This window comes from Hypanus sabinus, unplaced genomic scaffold (assembly GCF_030144855.1).
Source record: "Hypanus sabinus isolate sHypSab1 unplaced genomic scaffold, sHypSab1.hap1 scaffold_548, whole genome shotgun sequence".
Classification (NCBI taxonomy): Eukaryota; Metazoa; Chordata; class Chondrichthyes; order Myliobatiformes; family Dasyatidae; genus Hypanus; species Hypanus sabinus.
In genome coordinates this window covers 317,071-332,078 of record NW_026781409.1, presented here as the reverse complement: position 1 = coordinate 332,078, position 15,008 = coordinate 317,071, and the positions used below count along the sequence as shown (strand labels likewise).

The 15,008-nt window shown below is 44.3% G+C and overlaps 2 non-coding genes across 2 annotated transcripts; both read left to right on the top strand.

Moving 5' to 3' along the window:
* The first annotated feature begins 7,798 nt into the window (after window positions 1-7,798).
* Window positions 7,799-7,892, top strand: trnai-uau (transfer RNA isoleucine (anticodon UAU)). The gene is made up of 2 exons: window positions 7,799-7,836; window positions 7,857-7,892. It is a non-coding gene; the product is annotated as a tRNA-Ile (tRNA).
* A 2,207-nt stretch (window positions 7,893-10,099) lies between these two features.
* Window positions 10,100-10,172, top strand: trnav-uac (transfer RNA valine (anticodon UAC)). The gene has a single exon. It is a non-coding gene; the product is annotated as a tRNA-Val (tRNA).
* The last annotated feature ends 4,836 nt before the right edge of the window (window positions 10,173-15,008 follow it).

Genomic DNA, 15,008 nt, shown 5'->3' with positions numbered 1-15,008 from the left:
TCCCACCTCGGCATCTTTCTGATTGTCGCTGCTGTGCAGAAGCCTTCTGCGGACTCTATTTGCCACAACGATATGCTGTATGGTTAACCCGTTAAACACTAGAATTAATCCGATTGGTATCAATGGTGTTAAAATACTGATCAGTAATTGGTACCCTCTCCACACGGGTGAAGTAGCGTATTCATATGTGCCGGTGCACCGCCACGGCGTGTTGTCAATAATGACGTAAGGTTCAAGGGCAAAGTAAATCGGGACACTTTTCCCGCAGCTCACTATAACCACGGTCACGATAACCACTGTTGCTGTTCTCTCGGTGCAGTATCGCTCCCGTAGCTTTCGGCAACATATTGCGATGAAGCGATCGAAGGTAAAACTGACCGTGAACCAAACAGAACAGTCCGTCGCTGCAACCCGAAATACAAGTGTCAGAGCGCATACAGGAGTGATGAGCAGGGATCTGGAATAAATGTAGATATTGGTTGTTCTGTTCCACTAAAGCAAACACGATAACCACTATCAGATCCGCTGTCGCCATTCCAACCAGGTAACGGATGATGCATTTGGAGAGTCCGCATTTCCCCCGAGATAGGATCACAATCGCTGCTAAATTGACTACAAGAAATTTGGAGACATAATAGAAATATGGTCAGCAGCCATTCCCCGAATGCCCCATTCTACCGATGCTATGGAGGGTATGGTCTGTTTGGAAGTGGAAGGCGGAATTCAGTGTGTGCGGTCCCGGTCGCTGCACTCCGGCTGGAGGACAATGACGGATGTGAGTGTCAGTGGATTGGCGACCTTCCCACAGTTTAGAGCGAGGCATCCGAGTTCCACGACTCACGTACCGGTGAGCAGTCGATCGTTCCTGTAAACAACACCACTTCCATTATTAGAGGTGAAACAGTTGACGGTATTATTTGTAGCGGAGACATAAAGCACGAGTTCTCATTTATTGACCCACAGACGGGACCATCTTTTAAATAAGCTGACACGTTGTTATAAGATCGAAGTGTCTGCACTGATACATACTCGGAACTAGTAAAGCAGAGACCAGCGTCACGTCAGAAAGCCGAGCGAGGTGAAATTATGAAACAACGACAATATCGACAATAACTTAATTGATAAAAGAAGAAAGCACTGCTATCATAGTATGGAAAATGGAAATGAAACATTAGATTCCTGAATCCTCCATTCTGGAAACACTATTCAGCCGACGGTAGCATCTGTGCTCAGTAACAGTGCGGATACCGCAGCAGAGTAACGACGGCACCATACATAAAGTGACCAGCTCCGGCATCTTACCGGGGACACCAACCGCTACAAGTGTGGGATAGAAAACGGCCGCGATGTAGTAAATCGCCGGATATCCCATATTCCGTCAGAAGCAGCGTTCAGTTGTACGGAGCGTTTCAGCTGCTCAGGTTGACTGGTGATCTGTTTAGCAGACTTTTATTGAGGTGAGAACAATTCTATTGAGGCAATTAGCGTGGTGATCACGTCAGGGACATTATTGACAATCAACTGCACAAACAATTTCGTTAAACTAGTTTTACTCACTGACCCGTGTCATTAATTTAACTCCTTAAGAGATATTGCAATCTGTTTATTTTAAATAAAATATTATGTGAATTTTCCATGTTATTTTCCATGATACCTGGGTTCAGCTATTTAAATAGGATATTTTTATATCAGTGTTGCTTTTAAAGTCGGCGTTCATCCTGAAGTCGATTTATTTGGAACATTTGACGGAGCACATTCACTTCTGAAATTGAGGGAAGGAGTTTGTTCTGGCAGGTGAAATGGAGAACACTTCTTTATGAAAGAGGAATGTTCGTTCATTCTTTTCTTTCGTTCATTGCAGTCATTCCGGAGTTTTGAGTGATGGAATAAACAATGACAGCTGACGTGTATTACAATCCGCTTATATTACACAGAATGGTTTCCACGTGGTCAAATTCCTCTTGGCAGAGGTCATTCCACACAAATCTTTCGCTCTTCCCCTGGAGTTTCGTTAGAGGGAGAGCAATGTCTGCGAATTTCTTACAAAACCTTACGGTAACACCCAACCATTCGTAAAAAAACCTCTGTAACGGTTTCTTGCTCGTTGGATCGGGAACCTCAGCAATAGCCTGAACCTTGGCCTGCATAGTTGCCAGTTGGCCATGGCCTGCTACATAGCCAAGCTACGTGATAGTGGCATGGCCAAATTCACTTTTGGCAAGATTTACAGTGAGATTTGCCTTGGACAGACGTTCAAACAGTTTCTCTACTGCTGTGATATGCTCCTCCCAGTTGTCATTCCATACAACCAAGTCATCAATATAAGCCGCTGTATTCTCTAAACCCTGAATCACTGAATTCATTATCCTTTGGAACGTCCCTGGAGCATATTTCATCCCAAATGGTAAAACATTGTACTCATACAATCCAGATGGTGTCACAAATGCAGATATTCCTATAGCCATTTCTGTTAAAGGAACACACCAGTGACCTTTCAACAGGTCAAACTTTGTAAGGTATTTAGCCTTCCACACTCTGTCAATACAGTCATTCACTCTCGGGATTGGATAAGCATCTGCCTTAGTTACTGATTTAACTTTTCTGCAATCAGTATGGAATCTCATACTCCCATCCGACGCAGGGACAATCACGCACGGTGACGCCTAGTCTGAAGTGGATGGCCTAATTATGCCGACTGTTAACATGTGTTCAATTTCTTGTTCAACCATTTTATATTTTGTCTTGGTTCATCGTGTAAGGTTGCTGCTTAATGGGATCAAATTAGTCTACAATTACGTCATGCACCGCAGCCATACATGGTCTTGGAATGTCAGGGAATAAATCTTTATACTTGTTAATTAAACTCTTCAGTTGTTTTCGTTGATTTGCCGGCAAATGCTGAGTCTTTCCATCAAGCTTTTTCAAAACATAATAATTTCTGAGTCTTGTGGAAACTACATGGAGTTCTGGTATCCCAGTACCAGACACCACAATCTCCTCCGTTGTCATAACAGTACTCACTGGAGCAGGGTCGGGGTCATGATAACTTTTTGATCATATTTACGTGGACGAGCTGGGTAGCCTCTCACCGGTCAGGAGTCCTAATAACATAATTTAAAGAATCGATTTTCCTAATTATTTCATATGGTCCACTAAATCTCGCTTGGTAAGGAGAGTGAACAGCATCAGGACCCTTTCTCCAGCACGATATCTCTGCTCCCTCGCTCTTCTGTCATACCTCTTGTTTCATGTTTAACAGAGAGTGCTGTAAATTGTGCTTTGCAAGGTCACAAGCCTTGTTAAGTCTGTCTCTGAATTCCGAAACATAACTAAGCACGCTCCTACTCACATTCTGATCTGATCATTTCTCTCTGAGTAGGGTCAACGGTGATAGGATGTGCTTAGCTCTCAATTATTTAACTATCCCCTGGAATGTTTTCGAAGTAAAGTTACTTCAGATTGGATTCTTCAGGTAGACATACCAGTGTGAAAAATTTGATGTGTTTTTACCACAGTCTTGGCCTTGACGTTCCCGAGAGGCACCGTTTCATGGAACCGAGATATTGCACACATGATGGTTAACAAATCCTCATAACCAGCTGCAGTCCTTGGCAATGGTACAACACAATCCACTATGACCCTAGAAAAAGGTTCACCAAAAGCAGGTATTGGTCTAAGTGGTGACGCTGGGATCACCTGATTAGGTTTTCCCGCAACCTGACAGGTATGGCAAGTCCTGCAAAAATTCACCACATCCTTCCTTAAATTAGGCCAGTAGAATTCCTGCATAATCCTGTTTACTGTCTTCCACACTCCAAAGTGTCCAACTAAAGGCATACTATGAGCAATGTTTAAAATCTCAGCCCTGTAAACTTTCGGGACCACAACCTGATGTTCAATGACCCAATCCACACTTGCAGGCACAGTAGGTGATCTGCACTTCCTCATTAACACCCCATCCTTAAGATAATATCCTACTGACTCTTTGTGAACCTCCTCTCCTGTGAGAGCTCTCTCCTTCAACGCAGCAATTTCAGAGTCTCGACTTGGTTCATCCCAGGACAAGGGCAATCTTTTCTTCTCCTCCTTACTACCCACATCCTGATGCAACATGGAAGGCAGAAAAGTCTCTCACAAATTCTCATAAATTAAACCCCTGTCTTTGCTCACTGCGTCAGGAGCTTCTTTAGACATGATTCGGGTCACTGCGCATGTGCGGTTCACATCAGTATCTGTGCGTGTGTCGTCAGACACAAGCTTGCTTGTTAGCTGTACTGCTGAATAAACTTCACCCTGGATAGGTGCCAACCTAATATTTACCAAATTCACTACCATCACTAAGCTTACGAAGACTACATTTACATTAGAAAAATTCCCAAACAGCCCATACATTCTTTTCTTTCGACTTTTAGCTTGACTCGTCTCCATAGAAACCCAGTCAGGTGGTCTGTCAAAACCAAAACAATCCTTTCTCTTCACATTGCAATCGTGAAAACACCTCCACAACCTTGAAGGTGTTTACTTCCTACTGCGAAAACAAAATTCAACAGAGATTCACATACTTTTACAAGCCATTGTCCAGCAAGCAGGGTCAAAGGTCGCGAAACCAGTCCAAACTTCCCAAATTCTTGATTCAAAAATTCAGAAACAGCTTCTTTCTGCATATTTCTATTAAGATTCACATCACCAATTTTCAACTCATCACCAACTTTTAGAACACCGTCTAACATAATTAATTGAGCATCCTCAATTTCCACTGGCACTAAGGTTAACCCTTTATTCACCGAACCCAGTCCACCTGGCTCAAAAATACTGCGTTCCTTTTTAACCGTGGCAGACACCTCAGATCTTAACGGTGTTTTAACACAAGGTTCAGCGCCCTGAAAATTCACAGGTGCTTCAATAAAATGAATACAAAAATCGGGACAGCTTTCAATACCAGTCGCAGGTTCAAATTCCAGGTTCCCCCGACCCTCCCAGTTACTCTCTGGGAAACTCCCATCCGGAGTAAAGCAATGTAGTGGCATCCCTTTCATCTCTGTATGCCCTTACATAATCGGGAACACACTTTTTAAAGTCTTCAGTCACAACCAGCTTTTTCAAGCTTTCCAAACCCTCAGTTACCTCTTCCGAGGTATACCAGCCCTTGAGATACACCTGTTTCTCATGGGCAAACTCCATATAAGTTTGACTCCCGGACTTCCTTAAATCTCTGAACTTTTGTTTATATGCCTCCGGAACCAACTCATGGACTTTAAGCACTGAATCTTACACTGTATCATAATCCCTTGACTGTTCAAGGGTCAGGGCAGAATACGCCTGCTGATCCTTCCCCTTCCACACAATTTGTGACATGATAGCCCACTCATCCCTCGGCCATTTCTGACTCTGGGATGAGTGGGCTATATATATATATATATGTGTGTGTGTGTGTGTGTGTGTGTGTGTGTGTGTGTGTGTATAAGGTTCCCAATCTTCCCCAGCTCAGGTTATTACGGTGGGATGGTAAGTGATCAGTTCAGTTCTGGAATTTGGTTTGAGTGGAGTTGGAGAGAGAGAGTTAGAGTGTTGGTTTGTCTCCAATCCCGATGCCGATCCTCCACGTCGTCCTCCTGTTCTAGAAACTTATTTAAAAATCACCTACTCGTGACCACAGGAAGTGGAATGCCAATCTTCCACGGTAACGCTCTCAACCCAGGCCACGGTTGAACACATCGATAGCTTTCCACCGGTCACCCCTTTATCCACACTGTGAGCAAAAACTGATAACTGTCTCTGTGTTTCTTTCTTTCTTTCTTTCTTTCTTTCTTTCTTTCTTTCTTTCTTTCTTTCTTTCTTTCTTTCTTTCTTTCTTTCTTTCTTTCTTTCTTTCTTTCTTTCTTTCTTTCTTTCTTTCTTTCTTTCTTTCTTTCTTTCTTTCTTTCTTTCTTCTTCTTTCTTTCTTTCTTTCTTTCTTTCTTTCTTTCTTTCTTTCTATCTATCTATCTATCTATCTATCTATCTATCTATCTATCTCTCTATCTATCTATCTATTCGTCTGTCTGGCTCCCTGTCCTCTGCTGTCTGTTTTTGTCTGTTTGTCCCTCTAACTATATGCTGCTGTGTCAATATTGCGAATTTGATGGAGAGGAATTCAGAAGGAGATTATCAATGAGAAACACTTGTGGAGTTTGGAAATGATGATTTTCTCAGTCTTACTGGAGCGATTTACCAAGGCAGACTGACTGTCATGATCCATTAGCCAGCGGGTCGGTAACTAGCAATCTCTCACTTGGTGCCCCAGATTTAACGGCATTGATGATATATTATTGTTGGGACCTACAGTACAAAGGGTAAGTCAAAATTCACATTATCTGGCTGAGAAATTGAACCACTGCGAGCAGATAATCAACTATAATGAGAATTCAAGTTTTCAGCCATAATGTGGCGTCTGGACATACAGAGTAACAGCGTAGAAAGAAAGATTCAAGAGCGGATGAAGATTAACTTCAAGTACCCATCAGTTCCCAACCAGGAAGAGCTCCAGTGTCATTTTGCAACATAACAAAGGCTGCCTGTCATGGTCCCTTCCAGTACTTGGTTCAGGAATTGTGCCTTAATCACCTCGTTTAGTTACCAGTCATTCCCAGGTTCCGCTAAATACAAACACCAGCTTTCCATCAGCAAATGCAGTTTAAAAACCCTGTGATCACAACAAGGAGCTGCCAGTTCGTTGGTCGACTCGTGTACGAGTAACCTCACCCCATGGTTCTTAGGACTATCAGTTCTAAGTCTAGCATCGTTCTCGAATTCTGTACTGAAACCAAGACTCCGGGTAAAGCCTCCTTGGCACCCATTCCACGCTCGCTACGACGGTATCGCCTCCCGACTCGGCCTCCGCGCCCGTTTTCAGCACCTGGGTTCGTTCCACCGCCCCGTCCTTGCGACACTGCCATCCAAGTCTCGACACTGCTTTCCGCCGGAGAATGGTGAGATGCCGCTATTCCTTTAATACTCAGACTGTAATTGTCGCCTGCCACCTTCGCTCATGGAAAGTTCGCCTACTGAGTACTGAGTGCTCACTTGTTCTCCACCATCCATAGCTCTATGCTTACATCCGCATGATCATAAGGCTCCCCATCTCCCCATCTTCCCTTCCGGTAGCGTAGTAACACCTCCCCCCCCCCCCCACCATACCAGACAATGATGCAGCCTGTCCGAATACTCTCCAGAAGTTTTTTTGAGTTCATTCATTAATCTCCTAATGAAGTACTGGATAGCCGCTGTCTTGCCTTCTTTATAACTGCATCGATATGTCGGGAGCAGGTTAAGTCCTCAGAGATCTTAACACCCAGGAACCTAAAACTGCTCACTCTCTCCACTTCAGATCCCTCTATGAGGATTGGTGTCTCTCTCCTTCCTGAAGTACACATTGAGCTTTTTCGTCTTACTGACGTTCAGTGCAAGCCTGTTGCTGCGACACCACTCAACTAGTTGACATATCTCGCCCCTGTTCGTCCTCTCGTCTCCATCTGAGATTCGACCAAGAATGTTTGCATTATCAGCAAATTTATAGATGGTATTGGATGTACATATTTGCTGACTCGATATACACATGGATGTAAGGAAGACTGAGGGATATGGACAGGGTAGGAAGGAGGGATTAGTGTTTGAGTGCCTTCGATTTACTTTTTAGCTAGTATGGCAATACATTGTGGGCCGAACGGCCTTTTCACGTGCTGTATGTTTTTAGGCTCTATATCTGTAAATTTCTTCTAAATTTTCATTCCATATGTAAAACACGCGTTTGCAGCACTGGGCTCTAGTGGCGCAATCGGTTAGCGCGCGGTACTTATATGGCAGTACAGGGCGGAGAAATGCCGAGGCTGTGAGTTCGAGCCTCACCTAGAGCACTTGTGATTTTTAATGCTTGCAGTGCCCGAGTGACTGGGCGTCTCTCAAGCTGAGCATTCCACTAAAATGTTACATTTGATTATGTGCTTCTGAGATTGTTATTTGTATTTAACTGCGAATCGATGCACCTTTGAGTGTGATCTGAGCAGGAGAGTGTAAGAGGTCTTCCCCAATTCACTAAAAGGCATGTGCTCGCAGTGCTACAAACAATCTCCCTGTTTGGTTCTTTAGTTCAACACGCGCAGCCTCACTTCCCAATGTTGAAAGTGTCCGAGCAGATGGTTTCTTTGCTGAATTAAAGCAGAATTGTCCCCCACATTCCTGTCTTCTTAGTTCAATTAACCAAATGGTGAAGCAAAGATCCCTACCTTTCCTGAAACTATCCGTCAGAAACCCTCTAATTACACCTCATCTTGGTTCGTTGCGTTGTCGATGAAACTCAATATTTACTTGCATCGGCGAATTGTTTCAGGCACCTGCGAAAAAAAGAGATATTAATCGTAGCCTCAAAAGGCACAAATGGTATGGAGATGCTGATATCTCTCTGCCCCTCTCTCAACATTAATCTGCATTCGTCTGTACCGAATTCTAAAATAATTCTCACATGTCCCGAATTCACCAAGCCTCTGTAACAGGGACGACAACTCCGTCGTTTCTGCTGACCTCCTTCCGGCTGGAGCGCGATCACTCCACTGCGACCTCAGAGCTGATCGACTTGCCGCTCCATTCCTGAAGGCTGCTGTTACCAATATAATTTTCCTTCACAATAGCTCGTTTAACTGGCCGTTGATGTCTTGGTCTGGTTGCGATTCGAAGGAACAGATTGGACAGTGATCATTAATGAAATATCAGTGTGACGGTGTGTCTGGTTCCGTGCGGACTCCTTGGGACCATTGGCCGTGATTCGATACTATACAGCTGGCATCATCTCACAAGTAACCCTGGCTTGTAATGTGTCCTGTTGTTTATAAGCGTATCGGCACGTGGTTCATCACTTGCTTCAATTAACTTGAAATCTGAGGTTAAGAGAACGGACGAGAGAGAGACAGGGTGAGAAAGCTTAAAGGCATTGTGTAATTTAGCACGTGAGCCCGAGCGCCACCCTGTGGAGACTACTGGAAGCTAGAGTACAGAAGGTGTTTTAATTCCTTGCCTATTAATACAACACAGTTTAGTTAACTGTCACCTGTCGCGCCTTGACCAACACCCGACAGGAAATTGTTAATTCATAACTCTGTATATGGACATAACCAGAGAACCATCGAACATTACAGCACAGAAACAGGGTTTTGGCCTTCCTTGGCTGTGCCGGACCATTTTTCTGACGTCCCAGTGACCTGCACCTGGCTCCATATCCCTCCATCCACCTCGCATCCATGTACCTGTCCAAGGTTTAATTAAATGTTAAAAGTGAGCCCGAGGAGATTGAGAGGGGATCTGATTGCAACGTATAAGATTATTAAGGGATTGGACAAGATCGAGGCAAGAAATAAGTTCCAGATGCTGGCAGAGTCCAGTACCAGAGGGCGTGGTTTGAGAATAAGGTGTAGGTCATTTCGGACAGAGTTAAGGAAAAACTTCTTCTCCCAGAGAGTTGTGGGGGTCTGGAATGCGCTGCCTCAGAAGGCAGTGGAGGCCAATTCTCTGGATGCTTTCAAGACGGAGCTAGATAGATATCTGATGGACAGGGGAATCAAGGGATATGGGGACAAGGCAGGAACCGGGTATTGATAGCAGATGATCAGCCATGATCTCAGAATGGCGGTGCGGGCTCGAAGGGCCGAATGGTCTACTTCTGCACCTTTTGTCTATTGTCTATTATATCTACCACTTCATCTGGCAGCTCATTCCACATTCCCACCACTCTTTGTGTGAAGAACCCGCCCCACCCCAATGTTCCCTTTAAACTGTTCCCCATTCACCCTTAACCGATGGGCTCTTATTTTTTTTTCTCCCCGGCCTCAGTGGAAAAAGCCTGCTTGCATTCATTCTCTCTATATCCATCATAATTTTATATACTTCTATCGTCTCCCCTCATTCTTCTAGGCTCAATAAAATAAAGTCCTAACCTATTTAATACTTGTTACTGAAAACGGAAAGGAACAGTGGGCAATGTTTTGTACTTATTGCTGTACTTCAGAGCAGGGCGGGGAGGTGGTGCCTCGGGTCATTGCTCAAGAGCGCAAAGCATTGAGCGCTTTGTCCGGTTTCTGTGGTGTAGTTGTTATCACATTCGCTTTACACGCGAAAGGTCCCCAGTTCAATCCTGGGCAGAAACATTGTTTGGGCTTCAGTGCTTCAAATGAACTTGAGACTCAACTTTTCAGTTTGTGCTCAAGTGTATTGTCATGAGCATCCAGGTGTAAATATAATGAACATTCGCTTTTCTAGCAAAGCTCATTCTATTTCAAACCTGGCAAAGGTAAATTAAAGAAAGAAGAATTAATAGAAATGATATATAATTTCCAAGAGAACATAAACGGATTTCAACGTAAGGAGGTTCGTGGATAACGTACACTGCGTAACGGGCGAATTAGCCTTCAAACGTATTGCCATGTATTGTCGCATGAGGATGCATTGTGGTTTCAACGGAGCTCACATCTCAAATGTTCCCATCCAGACAAACATCAGGAAGAATAACCGTGTGCTGCAAAATTTCAAACCTACTTTAAAATGTGAAATCGCTTTCTTTTTCCTCCCTCCTGTATTCCACTCCTTCCTAGTCCCACCATACAGACTCTCTGTTCAAATTCTCCGCCTCAAGTCTTCTAGGTTCCACCTTTTCAGTCTGCCTCACGCCTCTCTCTCTCTATCTCTCTCTCACGCGCGCACACAAACACATATACACACACACATACACACACAAATACACACACACATACACACACACATACACACACAAATACACACACACATACACACACACATACGCACACACACAATGAATCTCTCTGTTTCTGTTTGTTTTCTCTGTCGCGAGCAGCACCACAACCGCCCCACGTCAGCCGCGTAAATATTTCTGCTTCGTACAGTTTAAACTGTGGTGGAAACAGTTGGTAACATCAACACCTAATTTTTCAGGTCTCGAATCTGCGATCTTCCGGTAATATTACAGCGCAAACAGATGTCGAATATCTTACCATTGGTATCGCACTTTCCATTCCTGTTAAAAGCCCAAGAAACAACGCTGACATCGTGGTTCTGCGGGAATGTCGAAAAGTATGTTTAAAACCTTCCTGTATAAAGACGGTAATGTAGAACAGGAAAACTGGGTACTGTTTAGTTTTGTGTTGAGGTGACGGTGGGAGATCGCATATTGGTACAGAGTTAGGATCAAGGTCCTTTTCAATATATCGAATTCGTTGTGATTCCATCCAAAATTAAAAGACGGGCGGAATATCTCACGCCTGCATAAGGGTCAGTAACTGCCCTTGGAGCTTCATCCGCAACATGAATGTAAGGAATAAATACTTATCTCGGAATACGCTTCGCCCCTGACTCAACGCGCAGACCAGCCCGTGTAGAGTTACTCCGAAATAACTCCCAGTCTTTCTCCGGTTACACTTTTAACTCTATCACCTTATTAAAGTCTTACTGCCCGTCATTCTGATCAAACCGGCCAGAAATATATTGTTTAACTTTTCGGCAGCGTATTGACCAGTGATGCTTTACTCCGGGATCCCCACAGAAATGTTTGAAATGTTTGCCACTGAAAAGTGATCAGTGAAAGTGTATCCTGTGATATCAGTGGAGTCCAGTTGGAAAACAACACCTCGCCTTTGGACGTTACGGAACAGATGGGTAGTATATTGACAGTCACACACAAGATGCTGGTGGAACACAGCAGGCCAGGGACCATCTATAGGAGAAGCGCTGTCGTTGTTTCGGGCAGAGACCCTTCGTCAGGACTAACAGAAAGGAGAAATATTAAGATATTTGAAAGTAGTTGGGGGAGGGGGTGCGAAATGATAGGAGAAGACCGGAGGGAGTGGGGTAAAGCTAAGAGCTGGAAAGGTGATTGGCGAAAGTGATACAGAGCTGGAGAAGGGAAAGTACCATGGGACGGGAGGCCTCGGGAGTAAGAAAGGGGGGGGGGACACCAGAGGCAGGTGGAGAGCAAGCAGAGGGATGGGCGAAGAGATAGAAAAAAAAAACAAACAGCTCAATTTGTCAGGGATGGGGTAAGAAGGGGAGGAGCGTCATTAACGGAAGCCGGAGAAGTCAATCTTCGTGCCATCAGGTTGGCGGCTACCCAGCCGGTATATAAGGTGTTGTTCCTCCAACCTGAGTGTGGCTTCATCTTGACAGTAGAGGGGCCGTGGATAGACATATCAGAATGGGAATGGGACGTAGAATTAAAATGTGTGGCCACTGGGAGATCCTACTTTCGCTGAACACCTACGCTCGGTCCGCCAGAGAAAGCGGACCCGTACCGCGGTGAAGGCCGAAGGAAATGGAGAATGGATTCACGCTACGAGGTGCAAACGGTATCAGGAGTTGAAAGACAATAAAGCATGAAGCTGAAAAGCCAGTTGCTTTTATGGAGACTGATACTGTGGGGAGTCAATGTGACCTTGTCCAGAAATACCTCTTTGTCTTTATGTCACACTTATGCCAGTCATTAAGGTGAAGAGTTGGACTCTTGTTGGGTGTGTGCAAAAATACAAGAAAGCATGAAGATGACAAACCGGATGCTTTTATGGGTGTGTGTTCAGGTACATCCGCATGTCGCCCAGGGAATGTCCCTGGAAGGGGTCCCCAAGAGCGGAAGCGAAATGCTTTCTGTGCAACGTGTGAACCTACTTAACACATCCTGTTCCAGCTTTAGGACGACAGATTGGCAGTGATGATAGTGAAGGGGATTGTGGATGCCCCTGCTTCAAATGATGGTACCTCCCTACCCCGACGGAGGGAAAAAGGATGCCCCTCTTCGAGTTAGTAAATGCACAGGAAACTGTAAATGGGATTTGTCATTGTAATACGGCGGGGGAAATGGGACATTTTTGGATAATAGCTCTTGTACTGAACGGAAGGTGGGTCCTCCTCGGCACACTCCTAATGGGACTTACTGGGTATGTGGGGAAAGAGCTTTTGCTTGGCATCCAGGGCCGTCAGGCGGAAGTGGGAATGTGTCCGCAGGAAATTGCACGGGCTGCTGTTATCTGGTCTATATAGTGCCTCCATACATCCTATAAAAGATATATCGCAACATCCTTTTTGAAGGCGAAGTAAGCGAGGGATAAGTGAAAGTCAAAGGTTTTGGATGGTAGCATTTCCCTCATATAATGTGGTCCGAAATTCGCGAGAAATTGTTAACATGGCAACGGCTCAAGAGAAATTGGCCAATGACACGGCCGATGCCCCTAACTGACCTGCAGACGCAACTGAAAGACCTATCAACCGAGGTAGCTGCACTTAGAATGGTAGCCTTGCAAAATAGAATGGCCCTGGACCTGCTCTGAGCCGAAAAAGGAGGGGCATGCGCAGTGGGAGGGCAGGAATGTTGGGAATGTTTTACTTATATTCCCGATGCTTCAGGAAACATAACTAACATCAGTCAACACATAAGGAAAAAGATTAAGGAGATTAGGAATATAGGGAAACAGTTTAAGTATTTTGGTTCAGGAACGAAATTGTGAGAAATAATAGAGGGATGGTTTTCTGGCTGGGGAAGCTGGATTACCCATGGGATAATTATAGTGGCAATAATATGAGTTTTAGGGTGCTGTGCATGTGGAGCATTACTATTGTATTGTTACCAGTCAATGAAAAGAGCCTATGATACCCCAGAGGATGAGAGAAATGCGCAGTAAGCGAAACTGGTGGGCAAAGGAGATACATCCTGGCAAAGAAGTAGCCTTTCCGGAGGGATATGAACCCTTATGAGAAAGAGGAGGAAATACCTCATGAGGAGTGTTGATCTGAAAGAATCAACAACAAGGGAATTTGTGGAAGAATTTAAAACTCTTTGGATATGTAGGGGTTAACCTAATCGCTTGTGAATTCTCTTAAAATTTAGCTAAAATCCTTGTAGGTCTTGGAATTCAGCTAAAGCCCTTCTAAGAAAGATGTTGTGGCCTCGCAGCTACGTAAAGCTCCCGTTTGTTGCAATCTCGTTCTAAGATCAGAGTCACGTTGTTTGTTGAAATCTAGTCCTAAGATCAAAGTCAAGCAATGCTCTTGTTAAGTGCTTTTAGTCACGTAATCTGCGTCTATATAATGAAGCAGGTCTGCAAGACAAACAGAAACCCCAAGCATCGCTCTTAAGTAAAGAGACTCTCCGTTATATCACTTATAAATAAAGCCCTTTAGTCTGAAACAATACTCTGAGTCTGCACCTTGGTCTCTATTTCGTGTTGCTGCATACATGTGTACAGATCAATAAAAATATATCTGAAATTCAGCCTTAAATTGAACTTGAGTGTTGAGCAATTTCGGTATTTCACTCTGACGCGATCTTTAGACCATAAGACCATCAGCTTAATTAGGCCTTTCAGCCCATCGTGTCTGCTTCGCCATTTCATCATGGCTGACCCCGGATCCCAAACAACTCTATAAACCTGCCTTCTCACCACATCCTTCGAAGCCCTGGTCTATCAGGAAACGATCAACTTCTGTCTTAATATACACACACGAACTTGGCTTCCACCTCAGTCTGTGGCAGGACATTACACTTTCTACTTTCTAGCTGAAGAACATCCTCTTTGCCTCGGTTCCAAAAGGTGGTCCATCAATTTTGATGATGTGCCCTCTTCTGGGTACCCCCACGAAAGGAAACATACCCGCCACATCCACCTATCTAGTCCTTTCAAAATTCGTTATGCTTCAATGAGATCGCGGTGTATGCTTCTAAATTCCAGTGAATACAGATCCAAAACTGCCGAACGCTCTCCATATGCCAACCCAGTCCTTCCCGGAATCATTCTTGTGAATGTCCTCTTGACTCTCTCCAATAACAACAGATCCTTTCTGTGATCTGGGGCTCATAGCTGATGACGTCACTCCAAGTGCGGCCTGACTACTGACTCATAAAGGCTCAGCATTATCTCTTTGCTTTTATATCCTGTTCCAACTGAAGTAAATACTGGCACTGCATTTCCCTTCTTCACCACAAA